General features: G+C 34.6%; 1 long non-coding RNA gene across 2 annotated transcripts in view; it reads left to right on the top strand.

Annotated features, from left to right (window-relative positions):
• LOC145664861 (uncharacterized) overlaps positions 1-19,108 on the top strand; it is a 41,943-nt gene extending 22,835 nt beyond the window's left edge. The window contains exons 3-5 of one of the 2 annotated variants that reach the window (XR_014127532.1): positions 1,804-2,034; positions 4,691-4,908; positions 18,174-19,108. This is a non-coding gene — a long non-coding RNA (uncharacterized LOC145664861). The remainder of the gene's footprint in view (positions 1-1,803; positions 2,035-4,690; positions 4,909-18,173) is intronic. The other variant, XR_014127531.1, reaches the window with a different exon arrangement.
• The last annotated feature ends 4,288 nt before the right edge of the window (positions 19,109-23,396 follow it).

Genomic DNA, 23,396 nt, shown 5'->3' with positions numbered 1-23,396 from the left:
TCTTATTAGTTTGTTATGTTGTATGTATCATTATTTGTTCATAGTAATGTCAAAGTGTAAAGTGGGGGGCAGTGTTGGGAATAATTATAGACACAGTGTGTTAAGGAATACTTGCACATACCTCTACAGGGTTCCTACTGATCTCGAGAAATCTATTTCCTGACTTTCCCTGACCTTTGACAGGAAATTTCCTGATTTTCATGACAGGTGTCGGATGATGCTGACATATAAATAAGGAATAAATAACAGTGAATATTTATATATGAGAACATTTATTCCATAGAGACAATTAATAATCAATTGCTCATACGTACATTCCACTTACCATCTATAAAAATCTGAGCAAACGTTCCATACTGTGACCATTAATGATTGGCTAAGCTGAAATTGGTGTATAATTAATGTTAGAAAAAAATATATTTTATAAAATTTCCCTGATTTCTAGTCTTTTTCCCTGAGTTTTCCTGACCTGCAAAATTTTCCCTGGGTTTTCCCTGATTTCCCTAACCAGTAGGAACCCTGCTCTATATAGAATGTTAGTTGTTAGGATAGATTCTGTGCAAACAAATCATGATGGGTAATGAATTATATGAATCTCTTGCATGTTCTCTCTTTGATAGAGTCTTCAATTATATTAATGTGTAGTTTGATCTTTCGGTGAATCACTAATGCTAACGAAACTGTTATGTGGAATATGAAAGTTTAATGCAATAAATACTGTATTTCATTAGTAATCAGTACATTCATGTTCGGTCGTTGTAAGGTTGTTTAAGCCTAACAAGGTAGTTAAGAAGCTTTATCAGATTGAGAGTACTGAATCATAATTAGTGGCACAGTAACAGTTTATGTATATTCAATCTGTTAATATTGTATAGTGTAATCTTAAAAACTAACATATACAGAGAATCTGAAAAGTCCCCTAACATAGGGTAACTCTGTTATTGTTAGAGTTACAACAAAATGTAAGAGGAAAAAAAACATCTCCAAATATGACGTTTTCAATCTAAAGTTAAGGAACTTGTTAAATCGGACGAGCCATTTGGGCTGTATACTCTTTATGCGCCTAATATTAAATGAAAGTGCAACGTTGCCATTTACCTGGACCTACAACGTAAGTGAATGGCTACGTATGAAGTTACGTACTGTCTTTTACGCTAACATGTCTATAGCCAGCCTCCACTTCAAACATTACACTTATCTTCGCGACCCCCAAGAAAACCTCTCGCGAACCCCCTTGGGGTCACAACTCCCAGGTTGAGAAACCCTGCCTTAAGGTTATGAAAATTTGGCTAAGTGGTGTTAACAAAGTTTCTTCACTACTTGGAAAAGATTTTATTCTAAAGAGCTCACGGTTATGTAAGAAGCAATTGTCGGTTTCCTCATTATGCACGATAAATGTCTAATTTATAGTTTCGATTTTAAAGAATACTAATACATTAATATTATCATTTGTAATAGTACCGTAGATAAAGGACCTAACAGATATTACCTCTCTATTATATAAATCTTATCGCGGTTTTAGCCGTATCATCAAACAGTTCGTCTCCTGACCTAAAGACGGTGTAGGTCTGCCTAATTTCTTTAAATATTGGCACCATCTTGAGGTCAGCAGACAAACCAAACCATTTGAAGATACGGCTAAGAAAAGCGAAGGTCTTTATATAATAAGGGGGTTATATCTGATAGTCCTTTCATCTATGGAACTACTTTATAGCTATAATACTCTGTGTTAAAACTCTATAAAACAAAATAATTTCGAAGTTCTAAGAAGGTAATTGATTTTCTCTTATTCTTTTGTTACAGAAAATAGTAATCTGACAGTGAGTAAAGACAACCAAATTATAATATGTACATTTAAGAGAAAGATAATTGTTTCAATTTAAATGTCAAGCTCTACATTTCCCCATTGATCACTTAGGTTTGTTGCTCCGCCGAAGTATATATTCCAGAACATGTCTGTTTTATCTTTCTGAGTAGAATGTAACAACTACACAATATCTCAATTTACGATGCTACCACAAGGTTGTTTCTTAGGTAATACATTTTTGAAGCAATATCTATACTCATTTCTAAATAATAATAATAATAATAATAATAAACACGAACTATCAATTTACAATTGAGGAGTTTGATGCAATAAGGACGTAAATCTGAAACATGTATTTGGACAAAAACGATGTTGAAAATTTAAGTAGTGTTGTTTTTCTTACATAAAACAATGTAATATGCAGCATTTTATTCCGATATTGAATTGAAATTTTACCAAGAGGCTGAATAAATATGGCAAAAGCCACAAATGCATTTGATGCAAAAAAGGCGTAAATTCATTTACGCCCTTATTACATCAAACTCTCAATTGTATGAAGCATTTATTTGTTTTGTGTGTGTGTGTTTATTTTGCAAATTTAACTGCCAAAATTCTAATTTAATATTTATTATCGATAAATTATTCATTATTAATTCAATTGTGACAGTGTTCTGTGAGTGTTTTAGTATTACGTTGACTAAAACACCAGAATCGCGTTTATGAGCTAGGTCTTGTAGTAGAATACATTGTAGAACTTTTTCAAATATATTTTAGCTGTTCTATTAAAGTAAGATTGTATTGTATTCAATAAGCTGTTAGCGTACGTATCTTTGGCGTGAGAGGCCCGGGTTCGATTCCCGGCGGAAGCAGATGTGGTTCGGATTCCACGTTAATCAGTAGGCCCAAGTCTCATATGGCTTCGCTGCTGAACGGGACATTAAACTCAAAATCAACTTAACTCAATTTCTAATTCGAATTTCCCTGCGATTTTTTTCTATTCATAGATCAAATTCTAAAAATTGCCTAGTTTTCGCGAACAGCTTTAACATCACTGGAGCTTTATTTGAGAATGTCATCGTCCAAGGCATCAAACAATTAGCTAATAAGGCACTTTTCTCGGCTTCCACATATTTTTTTGTGAAATCTTCGAAGTATAATCTATCCACTCGGAAGAAACGGTACCACCACCCAAATTTAGCAAGATTTGGATTCAGTGTAGAAATGAATGTTCATATATATCTTTTTAACACACACACACACACCTATATATATATATATATATATATATATATATATATATATATATATATATATATATATATATAGGGTGAACGATAACTACGTGGATAAACTTGGACAGATGATAGTACATCTTAAAAGAAGCAAAAAAGTCCTAGTGAACATGGGGGAAAATCCGTCCTGTTTAGGAGCGACAATGTGTCGAAAGCATGGGAACATGAACTTCAGAGACCAACAGGTTAAAAACAATACACCGTAGAGAGTGCGGTTAAAAACGTCACTTAGAAAGTCATACGTCATACCTATTCTATTGAAAAATGCATGTTCGAAAACGCAGCTATGCGTGCGCACGAGATTCCCGAAAGGAACGGAAGGATTCCCGAACATGCTGTAAAGGAAAGAAGTGTCACACGTTGTTAATCCCGTGCGTACACTCATCGCCGGCTATGATCCCTTATGGGGCGTTTACACTTAGTCGATTTAGTCGCTCGACTAAATCGACTCGCTGCATTTGCCACTAAATCGAAGCAACTAGGCCGAATCAGATTGATGGATGTGTTCAATTATTGCAACCACAGAAAATAGAACGTCTTTTAATTCAGTTGGCAGTCGATTAGTCGCCTTCGATCAACAAGCGATTAAGTTGAAGTCCCGTTTACACGGTCGATTAAGTTGAAGTCCCGTTTACACGGTCGATTAAGTTGAAAGTGACGTCAATTCAACTGAATCGAACGCAAATCGACTAAGTGTAAACGCCCCATTAGAGATCGTAGCCGGCGATGGCACATTTAACTGCGTTTTTAAAAACATTCCAAACTAATCTTAATTTAGCGTTTAATCTTAATCTTAACTAATCTTAATCTGAGTTTAATCTTAACTAATCTTAATCTTTGTCTTCGAATGCCATGGACATTCGAAGACAAAGATGGAATTTGATTCTACTTCGAATTAAATTATATATCAATAAAAGAACATAAGAGCTATTAAGCAATATTTCACGAAAAGTTGGTATTTTTTAAACAAATTTGTTCGTTATCAAGTTTTCATCAAGTAGCCCCTCTCTCCTATAAATAATTTCAGAGAGGTCGCGGTGGCTCTGTGGTAAAGCTTTGCTCTCTTGCATTGGGTCCTTGGTTCGATTCCAGCTCGTGCCAAGTGAACTTTATGGTGGACAAACACAGTGTGCGTGGGTTTCCTCGGGGTACTCCCGCTTCCTTCCACTTTCTTCATTTCACTCATTTCTCATCATCACCGTCTCCTTTAGTCTAACTGGTATAATCGTGGGACGTAAAATTCAAAGATTTCATTCCCGGTCTGAGACTATTTTTAAAATGGAAATATATTATACTATTTAAAATTATTTTTATTTAAAAAGAAATATTTTTTTAAAAAAGTACAGAAAAGTTAATTACAATATATTCAAAGTTTAAGGTGTCAATTGTGCTTAGAACTTAGTATAACCGTTCACAATTTTCGTGTTGCATGCATGACAATTAAAGATCACAATGAAAGATCTTTGAACATACATTATATAATCTTTACTTTTAGAAAGGACAATTCCTTTAGCTATAGAAAGAAACAAAGTTCACCACTAACAGAAATTCAATTCTCAACGGAAAAAAAATTCAATCTTATTTTTTACAGGTGTGTCAGCTGTCTGTGGTTCATGAAATCTAGAAATTAATTTAATCACAGGAATGTTTTAATTTCTGTCAAGTCGTGGACAACTTATGGAGATTGGTACCTGCAACATAATCAGCAAAATGTGAAGAAAGATTTGAAGATGTATTCTGAATTCATCCATAGAACTGTCATAGTCTGTGTTGCCTCAGACATTTGAAATAAAATTTTCACTATTCTTGGTAAGTAGATTCCGGGAGAATATTTCACATTGCTTAAAATAGACTAAACTTGTCAATAGATGATTTCCGCATCTCAATAGATTTGTCTCGCTATTGCTAATGGACGGTCAGTTATAGAGATCGAAACATTTTGAATTGAAGTTTCCTCGACTTTGGGCATTGATTCAAGAAAACCAAGATTAACTTTGGATTATTCACTTACTTTCCTTGTGGAGCTGATATGTTGCATTTTTGAACTTCACAAGGAAGAGTTTTCGATTTAATGTCTCTTACGTATCTGCAAGGATTGTGTATAAAGTAACTTGAAAACTTTTCCTACCGAATTCTGATTTAGATGTATAGTATTCCCCTGGTAAAAACATATGTTATGACAAAATTATTCAGGAATATAACTTCCTAAGCATATTCGAACTACTGTACTTTTATAAATGTTCGTAGAAAAGGTTCAAAATAACAGTACAAGTGCACTTTCCCGTCTTGTTACTTTTGAGGATTATACGGTAGAGTGAGCAATGATAATAATGTAAAAAGTTTGTGTCTTGTTTGTGGAGTACATCAAAAATATTCTTCAGAATAAGCTTGATACTATTACAATATCAGTGACGGTTGTGTTAGTAATGAAAATTGTTTCTAGATGTTCTGAAACAGATATGTCGGTGGCGGAACAAAGATACTATGCCTCTGAATCTGGTGTGTATATCTAAAACTTTTTCTCAATGTTTGTCGTTTGTGGGTTCTTGTATGCAGTGGACTGCATATCACAATACATAAACTCTTTACTGTGAGAGGTCGTGTGTGTTGGTAATGAGTGTTAGTTTGTGCGTCTTCGAGGACGTGGAGGTTTATTTCTCATTACATCTTGAACATCCATACTCATTGGAGAACAGTGAATTACTTTGGTAGTAAGAACACAAAAATGTAATTTTACAATCATTCATTATCCTTAATTGTTCGTCCTCTTTAGCCTTAAGGGTGTAAATTGGGATGTTAAAAAATTCATCTCATTTCATTACGTACCTGAAGAAAAAACAACTTAACTACTCAGTATCCCATGTAACCATCATTAGTCTACAGAACAACCCCGAGTCGTTGAGTAGCAGTAGTTTATAAACTATGAATTGTTTCCAGATGGATAATATTTCATTTATTATGCAGTGTAACACTTAATTTCATCAGCAAGGACGAGATAGGAAATCTGCTCTTGTTTCTGCGGTCCATAATTTACCTCAGAATTCAATAATGTTAATATTTATGGATTGGGGTTGCAAGAGAAGGGTTGATATAGTTCATCGCGATGTTCAAGAACATAAACCTTAACATCTCCAGCAGAAATGCGAATTATAACACTATCATATTCGAAAATTGTTTCATTAGCCGGGAACAACATCTGAGCCATAGCAAGTAGTCCAATAAAATTTGGACATAATTTGCAGTAATGCTTCCTGTGATCGTAAATACAGGACTCAGTTAAAATCACGAAATTACCGCTAACACTATCTCCAAGGCACTATTCTATTTCGCTGTAGCAAAAACACAAGCTGTTGGCATCTACCATAAACGGTATGAATATCTTATGTTGTTGGAGGCAAGATTGAAGATGTTTCATAGCACCGTATTAAGCGTTTGAATTGGTCGGTAAACCACTTTGTATGTGCACTGCACCATTTTATGTAGTAAGGCAGGTTCACTGCACCACTCCGTCGTTCTAAATCATGTTCATTACACCATTTCGTCGCACTAAAGCATTTTCATTGCACCGTTTCGTCATGTTAAACCGTTCTTGGCGATGATCATCAGTTTGGATATTTTAATCGAACAGCTCATATTCAAGTTATGAAATGGGCATCGGACAATGTCATAATAGGTTGTTCAAGGTGCTGATTGAATTCCATAGTCACTTTTGTCACATTGCCCTACTTTCCTTGGTGATATTCGTCTTCAATAGTCGGCAGTTCTTGTCATTGGGGTTTCTTTTACTTTCCCAATAGCCTTCGCCGATACTATTGCACCATGAGTTCTATCGGTTGCCATCACCTCGCACACTGTTTTTCGCGATACATCAGACCTAACACACTATCCATGTTTCGTACATTAGATCCAAGTAACCGTGCACCAACAATTCGGTCCTTTGGAACTCAGAGGTGTCTGTTGCTTTGCGCTAAGGATCAATATTATTCCATGAGAAAGCTATTCCATTAAATACAGATACATACATTTAATTTCAAGACGAAAGAAGTACCTTGAGCTTTCATTTAATTCATTTCTTTTAATGAGCTTCAATTGGTACATCATGAGAAGTTGAAATTGTGATGAAATAAGTGTGAATTTTTGGAAAGCGTTTAATACCTTAATAATAATAATAATAATAATAATAATAATAATAATAATAATAATAATAATAATAATAATAATAATAATAATAATAATAATAATAATAATACGAATGTTACAGTAAGTATATTAGCATGTGAACAAAGATAATAAGTACTTATATTAAGCGTCTATTTGTTAATAAAATTTTATATCTTTAACCCTCTTAGGATTTTTGGTAACTTTTGTTACCATGGCGCAGTATCGTCTTTGACCGCTTATTTAGGTTTTATAACAGATATTTAAGCCGGGTTATTGTATTAGTTAAGTCAAGGATGAACCAAAGAACACCCTAGATGCATTTTGGAACCGGATGGTCAACTTGGCAGCGCGAAATGAGGGGAGAAAGATGTGACTTTTTATTTTTTCTTAAAGCAATTTTTTTTTAAAAAAAAATCACGCCTTTAGTTTTCACGATATCAGATTGGAACTTTGCATACGGATTGTGTGTACCTCTGGATATTTCTCAAATTTATCTGAGACCTCTACGTGAAACTGGGACCAGGCCCGAGGGGCACAAGTGTTCCGAGTGAGTATTTTTATAGAAAAAATTCCGGTTTTTCCCATTTTTTCCGGTTCAGTTATATGATACGGACATGTGGCTGGTACTTTTGGAAATAGCTCGTTATACTAAAGGAAATAACGTTTGAACCATGACTCTAGGTTAAATAATAATGACGCAGTAATTTTTAATTATATATATATATATATATATATATATATATATATATATATATATATATATATATATATATATATAGAGAGAGAGAGAGAGAGAGAGAGAGAGAGAGACTAAATTCAGATTTTCTACAATTTTTTCCGCCCTTTGTTTTCAAAATACAAGATTGAAATTTTGCACACGTATTGTGTACATAACAAAGTACTTTTTGAAAAAAAAATCAAATTCCTACGTCAACACAGGCCCGGGCCAGAGGGGCAAAGTGTTTTGTTGGGATTTTCAAACAAAAAAAAAATCCAGTTCAGGTGTATGAATGGACATGTGAGTGGTACATTTGGAAAGGGTTCGTTATACTGAAGAAACTGGCGTTTGAACTATGACTCTAGGTCCAATAGGAATGGCGCAGTATATTTTTGAAATATTTATAAAATAGGTCACCTTCAGACTTTCAAAAATTTCTCCCGACCTCATTTTTCAAGATACAAGAATGAAATTTTGCACACGTATTATGTACATAACAGTGTATTTTCTTTATTAAAATCAGATTCCTACGTAAACCTAGGCTTGGGCCAGAGGGGCACAAAAATTTCGAAATAAATTGTTTTTTGAAAAATCTCCTGTTTTTTTCGATTTTCTCGTTTCTGTTGTATAATACGGACCAGCGAGTGGTACTGTTGAACCGTATGATGTATCCTAAACAAAATGAGGTATGAAGCATGATCCTACGATAAATAGTAAGGAAGCAGTAACTGTTTGAGTGAAATTCTAAAATTTGCCTCAAAAAGTGGAAATCCTAAAAGGATTAAAGCCTTAGCATTTTAAAAAACTGCGAAGAAATCCTAATGTCTTCATTATCTTCACGCGTTTTTAGAATTTAAGGAAAATACATCTGAGATTTTAAAAATAAATTGTAGATCCGTACTCCCTTGTGCAAAAGTTCTATGAACAAGAACATAGAAGGTGTAATCGTATGCTGTAGGTTCTATGCTATAAGATTCAAAACGCTAACTTCTACTCCCTTTCGATTTAGTATGGGTTGAATTTTCATAATTAGGTAAGTGAATATTAGATTCATAGATCAACAAATGTTTTAATTTGGTAACTACAAATTTGGTAACTACATTTCCTGAATGAAAGAACAACAAACGGAAATGACCAGCAAAGTTATCAAAGGCGATGTCAAATTTTCTTGGCTTAGTCCCATTTTGAGGACTCATTATGAATTGATATACACCGAGAACAAGCGTGAGAACACCAAAAATATACCGCAGCAGTTCTGCTAATATAAATTTTGTCAGAAAATTAATACGCTCTTACAAAACCTACTATGTGAAAGATTAAAAGTAATGTAATTCGTTGTTCAAAATAATGATATAAATGTTATATAATAATATGTTAGTATAAATGCTAAATATATTTACCTTCCTGATGCACAGGATTATGAAGTGTCTGTGATCTCTTTTCTAAGTCGTTGTTCTTCGCAAGTAAACTGTTTGGTTGATCGCTGACGAATTAGGGCCTTAATAGCTTGCGTTCACCATACGTTCTAGGATGCTATTTGCAGGACAAGGTGCATTTAAAAAACAGCGTGGCCTGATCTTATTTCATGCTCCTTTGTTTGTTCACTTACTTCTTTAAAACCATCAAAATATAATTTTTAAAGTACAAAATTAACATCGTCATCTAATTTAACCGTCCTGTCGTTTCATTTTTCTCGATGTTCTACTCCATTCCGATTTCTTTTTTCTGAGCCTCTTGCATTTCAACGTCACTATTGGTACTAAAACTCTGCAATAGTAAAACAAAGCCAATAAAATTGTTTCTGCCTCATGAACAACTTTGTAACTGGAAAAAGCCATGAATATGAACGTGTGAAGAACGAACTTATTGCAAATTGCTTGCATGTTAACGCGTGTTGAACGACAGCGAGGTTAACATCGTTCAACACCACCTCTGTGTCTAGTCGGTAATACGAGGCTTGTGGTAACCGCAGTACCAGACTCAAGGTGTTTAAATAATACATTGAAATAGTAATAATGCGTTACCACTCATCTGCGTTAAAATTGAGTTGCATTAACACCAACACTTTTTATTGTGCTTCCACAAACTTTGCCATTATAGAATTAACATTGTGAAGTGATTCTTGGAAATTTTGAAGTAACAAAATCATGTATTAGTTAATCAAAGTTAATATTTTGTAATATCTTATATTCAATGCTTATTTAACTTAAGTGGTTTAATAATAATTGTGCGTCCTGTTTCTTAATTCATTTTTTATTTATATATTAGAAAATAAGTGTTTCCTGAAGACGTTAGTAAGGATCGTTGAAAGAAAATTCTTCATAGCGATTCACATGTTAGGAAATGCTGCAAATATACTCATTAAAATATTACTGTAAATTTGTAAATGGATGCCCGAAATCATGTTACTGCTATTTCTATAAAAGTGAGTAACTCATAAGTTAGGTACTGGTACGAAATAAAACTACGTTCAATAGCAGGTTTTTGTATCGGAAGTTTAGAATAGCAATCCACAAAACTAAATTAAGATCATTAACTTAATTCTAAGTTTTTTTTTCCTCGTAGTAGTTTCATCATAAAATATTTTGCATCTACAAGTATTAAGTCTTACTATCAAGTAGTATTTCAACTGGCCCATGTCGAACATTGGAACTCGGTTTATTCACTAAAGAGTAGGCTACTGAGATAGCCATCGGGGATGCCGTTACCTTCAAACGGCCCTACTGCACCACAATCCCAAATAGTCAGTTTTATCACTTAAGAACAGGTATGAATTTCAGCTGTACTTACAAGGGATATCGCCCAATTGTCCGATTCCGATTTCAATGTTTTTTTGTTGTTGTTGTTTTGCTGATAGAGGACATGTATTCATTATTTGTGATGACATAAATTTTTGCCATGGTGCATGTTTTCTATTTTTCTACAATTTTTAAGAGTTGTGATGTGGTTATTAGAGATTATGCAGAAGTCCCTTACTACCCTTTGTAAAGGGAGTGTTAATGAAAGAACAACCATGTAGATACACATAAGGCCTAGGGATAAGTCGTATGGTAGGTATGGCCTTGACGGCAGCCATCTTGAAATCCGCCATTTGGAATTAAGATCAAGTTTTTAAAATGGGATCGGGTTAGAATCTAATCAGGAAGACAATGGTGAAGTTAGTTTTAAGATACGCCCATTTGGGGAAAAGTTACAGGCATATTAATTGTTTATACTTACTACGTGCGTAATTCCCTTACCTCCGTTTCTAACCCGCGTATTAATGATAATAAGTAGATAAAAGCTTCGGTAATAAATATGATGCCTAAAGGGAAGTGATACGGTAAGGGTATTCTTGACGACAACCATGTTGAAATCAGCATTTTGAATTTAAGTGAAGTTTGAAAAATGGAAACCATAGCATGTGACACCTCATTTTAATGGTAAATTTTCCCAAAAAGCTAATGGTATGCTTATTTTTGTTCTATAGTTAACCAGTCTGAATTTAGGACTGCTTCTAATGTGCACCAAACGTCCATTATTCGATCTTTCAAATTGGCAACACTCCTAATTTTCACTGCATGTTTTAAGATTCTAACTGGCACTTTGCAATTGTTGCCATGGCTCATGTTTTCTAAATTTATTACAGTTTTTTAGCAGTTGCGATTTGTCAGTTCGTGAATAGTGTAGGGATAAGCATCCAGCAATCTTTCTGAATTTTGAAGACTTGCAATGTGAGCCTATGGATCTATATGACGTAAAGAAATACAAATGAAATTATAACTAGGAATGCAATGAATGTACCCGATTGCAATGAAATGAGCTGAGCGAGCTTAAACTACGTAATCATTCCTGGCCATTATGCAATAATAAATGCCAGTTTTAATTGTTGACAAAAAAATCGCGTGAAAACTTTTTCCCCATGTTAAGTCTATGCAAGCGTTTTTCGGTGATTATTCCTCGATGGTACATCGGATTTTTTATTTCGACTTATGTTGTCACTCAGCACGACATACTCTATCAGCGTGCTAAGTTTGGTTGAGATCGGCCAAACGGTCTAGGAGGAGTTCGCGGACAACCAAACGGCTAACCCGAGTATAAGAGCTTCGCTTCGCTCAGCTCAACAAATTGGTGATATATGAACACAAAATTATCAGGAAATTTAGCCTACATGTTGCGCAAACGACAAACAATCAATAACATATTTTTAATAATTACAACTTTAAAGGAACAGCAGCACTAATAGAAAATATCAAAGGGGCATAATATGACTGTTCCCAACACGCTGTTTGTACCATGAACATAATATGAAAACAGGTAACTTGTTTATAGGGGTGGTCGGTAAGGAGTGATGGACAGTGATGGTCGATTATCATAGTCGATAAGGAGTGATGGTCGATTATCAAAAGTAGTAATGGACAGTTCGGCTCCTTCACCTCTCCAATGATTTCTTCTTGCAGCCAAACTAGTCAAACAACGTTTATCATCTGATAAGTTATTGCAAAGTTGTATTTGTGAGGAGAAAGGAAAGCATACAGAAAGGGATTGCTTTTTCGACCGACACACACACAGGAAGTTCAATTTCTTCCAAAATTTTATCTCTTGTTTGTTATTTGTTCACAGCTATTGGATCAGTGTTGCCAGACATAAGGTCTTAAACGTACAAATAGGGTAATTTGCTCTTCGTGCGATATAGTATACGCCCAACCCCTCAACCATATTAATCACGTACGGTGTTGCTAAAATGTTGTAGCAAAATATTATTTTTAAGCCAAATGTGTTATCTTCTGTCGTGTTTGCTTTCTCTTAATGGCTACTAGTTCACACATTGCCGCAATCAGATATGATATTGCTTTGGGCGCAAACCCCGCCCTTAGCCTTTCAGTAAAATAAATGTTATTGAAATCATGGTGATTTCACGGGCTTGCTCACGAGAAATAATCCCCCACAAACATATCTCTGATCATGTTCACCGTGGCTTACCAGTATTTTTGCTACTTTCACCTTCCGTGTATTCCAAATACCCCGGGGTAGGATTACCAAAGTATCACTGAGAAAAATCCAAATACGCAACAGACGAAGAAATGTTCTCTAAGAGAGAACGCAGTACTAGGTGAATAATAAGACGGGTATGCTCCTTCAACTGTTTATAAAGACAAATCCACCCATTGAAGTACTTCACTCCCTACCTCTCCTAATTTATGACCGCGTACGGATAGCTTTTATCCAACCTCCCGTATATTAATGCTCTTTTTAAAGAAAAGAAAAAGAGTAAAGCAGGTAAAAATCCAATTTCCTCATGTTTTCCGTCAACTACAATAAAAGGCCCTCAATGTCCTGGTCTGTCCTTGCGCCAAAAATCATGACATAAACACGAATTCTAGCGAACAAACAAGTTAGCCACCTTGCTTTATTTCTTTTTCATCCACCATGTTATACAAAAGTATTGAAATGAGGGTTTTTCGTTACACAAATAGAGGAAATGTCGCGCGGTCGAAAAAAAGATCGGTTATTGTTTACTCGGCAGCGACCCAAAGTTCTAAATAACAGGTGTGATTGGGATAACACCTGTTTTTACCTTTCGGTATTTTTCATATAATAAAGCAATGACTATTGACAATTTCTTTCAATGCTTAACCTAAATTTCACCTAAAAGCGATCGCTTTTTGTGATCTTTTCCTTTTCATCGGCGATACAATGGAATCAAGTGGGCAATACGTAGGCATGTACCATCTATGCAAGGAAAAATCATAAACACAGTAAAACGATAATTATTAGGGCGGTTCTTTTCACATAATATCACACTGCACCTGCACTCCAAATAATAACAACATTTATAGGACGCTCACAATTCACAGGACGGTTCAGAAATAGCGCTAAGGGTCAAAGAGCATTTTTATTCCAACAATTGGGGTACAGACACTACACATACACTATTCAAATACTCTCTACACAAACATATTTTCATTCCTCAATTTTTTTTTATAACTCTTCTATATTCTACTACTAATATATCCACTATAAAGAGCACAATAGCACTAAGGATTAAAGAATAGTATTATTTCAGTAATCTGTATTTCAACTAGGGGTGAATAACATTCTAAAAGAATCAATAAATTCCACATACCTTCAAGGCTGAGTTCCAAATTTTCAATAACATTAAACGCTCCGCTTATATTATGCAGATAATAAATAAATAATAAAATTTATATTAATCAAACGCGCAGAAAAGTCCACAAACTATTTTCATTTCAGGTAAATAGCAACCCATATAGCTTGTGCCTCCCTTCTGTTAGGTTTAACTTTGTACTTCAAAATTCTGTTAGCAAATGGCGTCAGCTTCCTCATATCTACCTTTCCACAGTTCCCAGGTAACATTACGTAAAGAAAGATGAATAGTCGGCTTGCCTTTTGTTTTTCAACAGAAAGAGAATATACAAAGTTTATAGTTTAGAAAAATAGGTGTCAGCATTGTGCCATAAGACATTTTATATCTAATATTTTTATAATACTTTTGTGTAATTTCCACTATTTTAATATACCGTATACGTAAATAATATTAAAAACACTATTTATCCTAAATAATTATAATATATGAAAATATTGTTGTAACAGTAAATAATTGTAAGGTACTCAGAGGAAAATAGGTTCACACTAGAAATAATTGAATTAGCGGGGGAAAAGCACGAATATCTTTACACCGCCCACTCCCGAACATCCAGTTCTCAATCACCCAGTGGATCACTTCGACTTTTCTTCACCTCATCTTCAGCCAAGCAGTAGTCATCCGCTTAATACATCACGTCCTCTTACAGAGCCCATCACTCCAGAAGATATCAGCACAACTATTGCACGAAAACGAAACACCGCTCCTGACACTGATAACATCTCCTATCGACATATCAAGGAAAGTCCATACGCAGTATTATACATTCTTTCTCTCATCTGTACATTCATCCTCCGCACTGGCTATATATTATTACAGTGGAAGTCTTCCAAGGTACTGATGTTTCTCAAACCCAACAAACCCGCCGACTGTGTGTCCTCATATCGACCTATACAATTGACTCCACTATTCAGTAAAATCTTAGAAAAGATTCTAGTACACCGTCTTCATACACATCTTTCCAGATATAATTTATTACCATCACATCAAGCAGGCTTTCGTCCAAATTTCAGTATTAATGATCAGTTATTCCGTCTTCTTAACTACATCACAAATCACTACAATACTTCCTGGCCATCTTGTTTAACTCTCTTTGATCTTGAAAAAGCTTTTGACAAGGTTTGGCACCATGGCCTTGTTTATAAACTTCTCAACTTTCGTCTTCTTCTTACTTACATCAGATTCATATATAATTTCCTGTTCTGTCGCCTAGCATATGTTACCATTAATCATACCTTCTCTCATCCAATATTTCTTCATTCTGGTGTACCGCAAGGATCGTCTCTTTCTCCACTATTGTATCTTCTCTATGTAGCTGACTTTCCAACTCTGCCCGATAATATCCATGTTTTCCAATACGCAGATGACACCGCCTTTTTAGCGCTGAACAAAACCATCCATCAACTAAATACTTCTATGCAATCCGCCATAGATTCAATTGTCCAATGGTGTAAAGTGTGGCACCTAAAGATCAACGCTCTCAAGACACAAACTATAGTTTTCCTACACCCTAAACAACGCACAAAAGTACGGAGGAATCCCAAACTCCTTCATCTCACAGTCAGCGATACATGTCTTCCACTCAGCAAAACAGTAACATATTTAGGACTTGTTTTAGACACACATCTCACCTGGAAGGCTCATTTGCAGAACATCACCACCAAAGCTTACAATCGTCTTAATTTACTTAAACGTCTTACAGGCACTACTTGGGGTCTCAGTCCAACTACTGTACTCAATACCTATAAAGTCTTTCTACGTCCGGTCATCACATATGCTCCTCTAGCCTGGCTTGCCGCACCCGTCTCATTTTACAATAAACTGAAGATATTGGAACGACATGCACTCCGCATTGCTTACAGAATCAAACTACCCAGTCCGACATACGAACTTTATCAACGCATGACCTTTCCACATATTCTTTTCCATCTTGAGTCTCTCCGTCTTAAGTACATCACTACTCGTCTTGAGGACCACCACCCACTTCTCATCGATACGATGACAGCACACATCGACTTTCCACTTCGTGCCCATACTGTCCATACACCATTGGCGCTGCTTTCTACACTCTATCACTACACTCTTCCTCCAAATCATCACCATCTCCTCTTAGCCGAAGAATTGAAGTCCGACGTCATCCCACCCTTCATATGTCCATCATTCGCACAGTAACTCCTTTGTAACTAATCTGGGCTCCCGTTGTCTATTCATCAATGCTTGGAGCAGCCCCCAAGCGAGAAGAATAACATGCATCTGTCCACTAACATAACCCTGTATTTTGTTTGCTGTGTATCGCACTTCATCACATCATGTTCATCACCTCCATCATCACTTCATGATTGTGATCCAAAGATCACAATGTCCCTTCCAAAAGTGAGAATAATAAATATATAAATAAATAAATAAAATAGCAATTCACAATCTTCCTTCGTTGTTTCACCATTTCCTTTCTCTTTATCCTTAACCATCCACATATCAGTATTCAAATATCACATAGACCAACTCCCACTGTTTTTCCTATCAGTTCTCATACGTCTACTTTCCCATAGAGGGCGTAACCTTCGCACGGGTAGCTAGCCGCGGCTAGAAAAAAAAGCACGATGACAGTGGGGCTTTCAAAAATATCTCGGGATCGAAACGCTGTTCGAATACATTCGCGTGTGGTCGGCGCTGCTTCGACTGAAGTTTCGCTTCTGCACGCAGGTATGTATATATGCTAGCTATCACAAGTTCATTAATAAAAAGGGTTAAAGGGTGTTTGATTAAAGGGTTAATTAAATTGATAGGAGTTTGATATCAAAATTTAATTAAATTATATCTTACAATGTTGCCTAATTTATATAAGCAAAATATAGAGATTTTCAACCTTTTTAGGGCATCAAATGGCAACACCGCAGTAGTAAAAGCCCGCAATACAGCGTAATTACAATTTAGTCAAACGGCCGCCATCTTGAAAAATAGAGATATGGACACGTACCTACTAAACTGCTGTAATTAAACACCTGAAATTGCTGTTTAGGATTTCTTATTTTTCCATAGGTGTCCGTTGATAATACAGTTTTCTTTACTCCAGCAACTAACTTTTAAAATCAAATATTATATTTGTTGTCACTTCTTTTAGAGTGAATTTCTCTGATGTGATTGATAATTGGATCAATGCGACATATTGTTGAGGAATCTATATACGGTCTTCTGTTTGGATTTTCCTCTTCACGATCACAAAATCATGGTCACAAGGATTAAATGAATGACCACATAGTGGGAAAATGTTAATAACATAAAAACGACCAGTGAGAGACATTAGAAATCTCTCGATTATGTGATTTCGATTCTGTTCTGAACACCCAATATATAAGGTATCTAATATCTTCTAGGAACCCACTCAGGTAATCTAGCACTAAAGAAGAAACTTCAGTGAGTCCTTTATTCGCCAGTCCTTCATAATAGGAATAGAGGTATGATCTATATAATTTGAGATCACTAATACAAAATTCATCAAAATAATCTGCTATAATAGAGATTTCCTGGACAGGAATGTCTAGGAGGGGCGGATTTTGCATGTAAGTTACGATTTTAGTGGTATCTTCACGAGTGCAAAGTTTATTTACCTCAACAAGTGTAACATTAAATTTTTGGCACGTCCTCTGTGCACAATGAATTCAGCTGCAACATTTCGTTTCGCTTTATCATATGAACTTGGATCCTTCAACTTCGTTGATAGTTCCAAGTTTAGTTCTAGAACAAGTCACCTCCAGGATATTGCATGTTTTCAAACTAAATGGAAATTTCAATGCTCAATATTTTCTATAACCAGGGGGGAGAGAAGATGATTTACAACATCACTATTTTCCCTGTTATACGGATATGGATAATGCCTAAATAGTTTCAAAGAATGATGTCTAGCTAATAGTTTCAATTTTATTTGATGTTCAAATTTTATATAAGATTTGTATTAGCATGATTATTGTAATTTATAATAAAAAATTTGCAAGAATTAAACAATTCGATTTTTGCAGATAGTAATATACTTTCTTTATACTTTTGTTACAGGGCAAAGTCGTTTGAAATAGTAAGCATCATGTTCACATTGTATTTCGGAAGATAAAATATTTTGGGGATGGATGTCAATGTTTCATATTAATAATCGTGGACTGCAACATTCATAATCAAAATATTCAGCCCAGGACGTATCCGTATACAGATTGGTCCTACGCTGATAAAAAAAAATATACTTTCTTAAATCTGAGAAACCGTTTCTTATCTGTGCACGGATAATATTTTTCCTTGGAAACAAGAGTTTGAAACTCTCATTAATGAGAAATGAAGAAAAGTAGATGAGGTTGTATAAAGCGAAATGATAAAATATATCGTTCCTTTCCTTTAGAATGAGAATTGCCAAGTCTCATTTCTAAGAAAATATTGATGCGGTGCACAAGAAAGAAATCGTTTCTCAAATTTAAGAATTTTTTTATCAGTGTAGAACACCAATAAATGATTTTTCACTGTTACATGTAAAAAAAAAATATGTTATCCTTTTCAAAGTTTGTTGTTGTGTGTGTATTTTAAAGAAGGCGTTTTAATTTATTTACGCTAAAATATTAGAACATTATATTTAGAGCTCATTTCGATTGCCTGGAGTAAGAAAAGATCATCTAATATATGTCTTTTTAATATAATCGTAAGTTAATTAAAGAATTATTATAACATAAATATCTGTTAAATAGAAAAAAATGAAACTATATAATATCCTTATTTATTTTCCGATCACATGTAAAAATTATTTAGCATGTTTCAAACCTGTAGTAATGTACGATAGCTCTTGCTTTTCCGAGAACATTTCTGTCTTTGCTTTTACTCAGATGTACTAAATAGAAAGATAATAATCCTTATTTGTATTGTCACTACTTATAAAGAAACTTGAGTATGTTTAATAGTTTGATGTGTATTTTAGGAAAAATACACTATTTTGCAGATTAAATATAAAATTGTGTTATTATGCATTATTGCCTCAAATAATCTTTAGTTTCCTGATGCTACATTTTGGTGGTGGCATCTATACTTCATTACAAATGAAATAGAAAAGTCTAAAATTATCCTACTTCACATTGTCAATGTATGTAAGAAATATTTATCTGTTTCAAAGTTTCATATTGTCGCTTTAGATAGGACATACTTCATTTCGAATTAAAGATAAACGTCTTTGTAAGATCATAATTTACATTATCAATATATAAAATTCTTAAGTGTTTTTTCAAACTTTGATGTAATTTTTTAGAGAAAATATCTCTTCCCTCTTTGAAGAAATATGAAACAACATATAGCAGCCTTTCCCAACTTCGTGGCCGTAAGACGATCTCAGAGTGTCCGCAAAGCAATCTGAGAAAGGCATACAGAGTTGTTGTGGAAATACACCATTTTAAGTTAAATGATCGAATTAATAATGAGACGTCAATTTGCGTGAGAAGTAATATTCGACCTACAAGATGTTGCCTATATTCCAACGGGATTGTTTTTCTAACAGAGCCAAAAAGCGAGTAGAGATTGATGTACGTGTTTGTAAAATATCTTCAAAGGAAAATCTTCTTTGACACAATAGGTGACTCGAAAAGGAAAGATGGAATGAGAAATTCCTGCCCAGAATTCTTTCATTTGTCAAAAGCCCTTTACTAAGCTATTTTTTTTCGTAACATCTTAGTCAAAATGTCCAGCCCCTGGTTTGAAACTCAGGACCACTCGGCATCATACCACTCTCCGTATATATTGCAAGAGATCCTTCACATGTATTATAGCAGGGATGTAAATAAGCAACAAACTTTTAGTAGCCTAAGAAAACAAAGCCACTAGCCCACATCCCACAATAGAAGTAATTTATTTACCTTCGGTATAATATTAAATACTCACCCGCACCGCTGAACTACTCGTCCCGGGCGAGTGGCTATTTCCATCCCTGTATTATAGACTTTAAAGGGGGCCGCAGTGTAGAAAAGGTTGGGAAAGAATGATATATAGTATCCTAATTTACATTGCCACTACATACAATGAATATTTAGTGCATCTCACACTCTGTAATAGTAAACTAAAGATATACTATCTATATTTATTTTTCCTTTCAAAACAAGGAAAGCTGCTACGAATAGAGCATATTTAGTGCATTTTACAGTCTGAAATATACTTTAGAGAATATATTTGTACTTCCTGTACTTCTTAAAACATGAAACTCAATATAGCATCTTTCCTTACATTAATAAGTACACTTACAATAAGTATCCAGTGAGTTTTGAACTCCGATGAAGAAGATACCCCCTTTTTACACAAAAATCCACTCACATATAATGCAATAATTTACAAAGTTAGTGCATGTAAAGAACAGTTAGTGCATTCTACTATCTGAAATAGTACATTTAAGACAGTATATATGTAGCTATTTTTATTGAAATTTTGAAGTATAGCTAATAGCCAAATTTACATTTGATCAACATATGGGCAAGTTGACAATACTAAACAAAGCACTAGATGCGCATTGATTCACATGAGTGAAAAAATAATATGAATCAAATTTTGATTTTATCAAAGAGAAACATACATCTTAATCTACAGACTTTTCTTTACTTTCTAACAAATTTTCATTTCTTAGCAAGTGTTTCTTCAACCTTTCTGGAAGTGTTGAAATACCCTTGCTGTATAATTCGTTGCAGCTATTCAAAGACACTAACGCACTGCTTTTTGCATATCCTCCGTTGTCTTGTAACCTTGATCTGGTAACTGGTTCTTCACAGAATCAAACAAGTGGTAATGGTAGAGTACAAATTCGGTACTGTATGAACAGAAGACATAATTCCCCACTCCATTTTCCCAGTTACCTACTTGGTCAACTGAGCACAGTATAAGCGTGCATCAGAATATTAAAAGATTATTTTTATTCCAACTAATTTTATTCTGGATATACACAACGGAACACATAACGGTGAGCATTTGTGATTTTCTCAGATTCACAACCTTCATCCAGACCACATCTCTCTGTATCCCAGAAGGTATGGAGTAGCTTTGCGACTAGACGGCATTATATTTCCATTATTTTTGCCGGGAAATGGAAAGGTGTCATTCCCTGCCTTGTGCTTTGTTTCTAGCTCATAACGGTACCAAGTTTAATCACTGCTCAGACGGTACCTGAAACTGTTAAAAAAAACTTATTTATAAAAATCATGTTTTTCATTTTTGATATCGATGAAGAAGTTTTACAATGGTGTTTTCTATTCACTTTGTGTTCAGCTGTCCACAAACAAGGGACTCAACAGAAATAATTTTATCTATATCATAAATCTTGTAACCATTTGTTGCTACGCGGTATGCGCTATAGTATTACTACAATTGTATTTACAACACTCATTTGAATTCTTTTATATTTTCAACACTTTTCATTTTTTTAATTTTAGATGATCCATGGTAGCCTAGTTCGGAAACTGATTTTAGTTTCCTTATTTTTCCAACTTTAAATGTTTTACCGTTTGTGAAATATTGTCAGCATTCATGCTAAGATATTCGTACGAACGCTGAAGTGTATTGTGAATTGAAAGGTGTGAGACAAGAACATGGTAAACCATAATTTTACTATTTTAAGAAATTAGAGGTTCTCTGCTGTAAAATTCATTTTAAAAGTTGGAAAGCTGATTTTTCACATAAGACTATACATGAAGTATTAAAATAATTGTATCAAAGCAAAATAGCGAATTTCTGATTTTGTATGCTGCTGTATGGGTTACCATGTTTTAACATTTAAGCCATAATTGATACAAACATTATTTTCTGAAGCATGTGTGTTTACTTTGCGCCATGGCTTACATTTTGTATTTGATTTTCATACTAAGAAATAATATTTTTTGGTTCCTTAATACAAACCATGAGTATTACAGAAATGTACCTAACGACATAAAGAAAACTCGAACGAGTGGAGTTTTAATTCAGCTAATGCAAATATTACAAACTTTGTGAAAAACCTTATTATCTAAAGAAATCAATTTCAAATTAAGAAGAAAATCTAATATAAAAACGAATTGTTTTCACAATATCCAAACAGAAGCTTACACAAAAATGAATCTTAGAAATCTTTAAGTTTTACGTCCCACGATTATACCATGAGGCTAAAGGAGACAAAATTAATCTTGAAATATATTGCTTTTACTGCATGACGTGTTGGTTCTCCTCTGTATCATCAAGTTTTCCTATGTCAATTTGATACGCACGTTAGAATATTAATATTGGTGCTATTTCCATTTTCGCCTCAAAGAGCCATTTCTAACCTAACATAACCCAACCCTAATGCTGGTCCAGTTCCACTCTGCCAGCCTTGAGTATTTGAAACAATTAGGTTTGTTTTCTACATCAAACGAAAACTATAGTTACTTACGATTCGAAGAATGGGTTGTAGGCCTTTCTACTTCACCAAAGTAAAGCAGTATTAATAAAAGAAAATCACGTCAGGTGACGTAACAATAATAGTTCTTTCGGTTTTTGAAGTACAAGGGCCACATGTTCACTTGTTTGCCCAAGTTACAAAATCTTACTGGAACAGTCACAATCTGGCATGAATTTCCAGCAACATAGTGTGGATTTCGGAAGAATGTTTGCTAATAAATAGGGTGTTCTGTGCTAATGGAAGCTTGCTAGTGCGAAAAATTGTCTTCCTGGAAAAGCTAGTGGACACATACTGTTCTGGAAATACATACTGGATTCTTGGTGGTCCAGCAAAATATCTGGGTGAGGTATACTGAAAATACTAAAATGCAATACTTGATATCCCACAGCAACTACTACAATGCAAAACTTGATATCCCACATTAACCGCTCATTATTGAAAATACAGCATGATTCACTCAACACAATTGCACCAGTTGGTAACCTTTATCCGAAAACAATAATGGATTATGCAAAAGCGAATGGAAAGTACCTAGATGAAATTCTGCAAAATCATGAAAGCAGAACGTGGTAAGCCACTTACAGATCATGACAGAAAACACAATGCAATTTACCTCATTATTTCCCCACGACGACATAACTCTCGACACCTCGCGAGAATACTCACTTCCTGACTCACTCAAGAATAAATAATCTTCATTGAATTGGCTGTTAGAAACATCTAATGTGCTAATTATTTTCTTTTTAGATGGGAAGGTGGTACACGGCTTCTTATTGGACGCCATCTTAACTGTAGGCTACCATCTTATGCATTCCAAAAAGTTACAAATTGGCTTGCCATAGGTGAATATTACTGTGATC

This window comes from Thermobia domestica, chromosome 11 (genome assembly GCF_964235325.1).
Source record: "Thermobia domestica chromosome 11, izTheDome1.hap1.1, whole genome shotgun sequence".
In the NCBI taxonomy this organism is placed as follows: Eukaryota; Metazoa; Arthropoda; class Insecta; order Zygentoma; family Lepismatidae; genus Thermobia; species Thermobia domestica.
Note: the sequence above shows the minus strand (reverse complement) of the source record. Positions and strands in the feature narration are given on the sequence as shown.